Genomic DNA, 887 nt, shown 5'->3' with positions numbered 1-887 from the left:
GAACCCTCTTATGCTTCCTAAGGCATCAAGGCTGCCAGAACCGAGGAACTCGTTAAGCAATTAGGCTGTGCTTACTTACTCTTATGCTTCCTAAGGCATCAAGGCTGCCAGAACCGAGGAACTCGTTAAGCAATTAAGCAGGCAAAGAAAGGGGAATGAGGGGCTCGTTATAAATATGAGAGAAGCCAACAGCCAAAGAAACCAAGGGGCACAGGGGATCTTTAACTTATTTTTTTATTTTGTGGTGTTGATCAACTTACAATATTACTGAATAAGTTATCGCTTAAAGCTAATTGATTAGAAAAGCAGAACAAACAACCACATGCCGCCGGTGGGATCCGAACCCACGACCTCCGAATTACGCGTCCGGTGCTCTACCTCTGAGCTACGGCGATGGCTGTCAAACCTTCTGCTTTCGGGGGTATTTATGTTTACAAATAACCGAACCTTGGGAGTGTTCACCAGCGCCACCCACGGTCTTAAGCGGCGGACGTAGGACGTCCTGAGTTACCGCTGATCGGACGTAGAACGTCATCGAACGGCGAGGGTGGAAGCTGTGTGAGAACCCTCTTATGCTTCCTAAGGCATCAAGGCTGCCATAACCGAGGCCCTCGTTAAGCAATTAAGCAGACAAACAAAGGGGAATGAGGGGCTCGTTATAAATATGAGAGAAGCCACCAGCCACAGAAACCAAGGGGCATAGGGGATCTCTAACTTATTTTTTTATTTTGTGGTGTTGATCAATTTACAATATTACTGAATATGTTATCGCTTCAAGCTAATTGATTAGAAAAGCAGAAGAAAAAAAAACCACATGCCGCCGGTGGGATCCGAACCCACGACCTCCGAATTAGGCGTCCGGTGCTCTACCTCTGAGCTACGGCGAC

The 887-nt window shown here is 47.0% G+C and overlaps 1 non-coding gene across 1 annotated transcript; it reads right to left on the bottom strand.

Annotated features, from left to right (window-relative positions):
• Positions 1-815: 815 nt before the first annotated feature.
• Positions 816-887, bottom strand: TRNAR-CCU (transfer RNA arginine (anticodon CCU)). The gene has a single exon. It is a non-coding gene; the product is annotated as a tRNA-Arg (tRNA).

The sequence above is a fragment of the Amblyomma mixtum genome, chromosome 2, assembly GCF_055824585.1.
Source record: "Amblyomma mixtum isolate Tamu chromosome 2, ASM5582458v1, whole genome shotgun sequence".
NCBI lineage: Eukaryota > Metazoa > Arthropoda > Arachnida > Ixodida > Ixodidae > Amblyomma > Amblyomma mixtum.
This window is presented reverse-complemented; position numbering and strand designations above follow the sequence as displayed.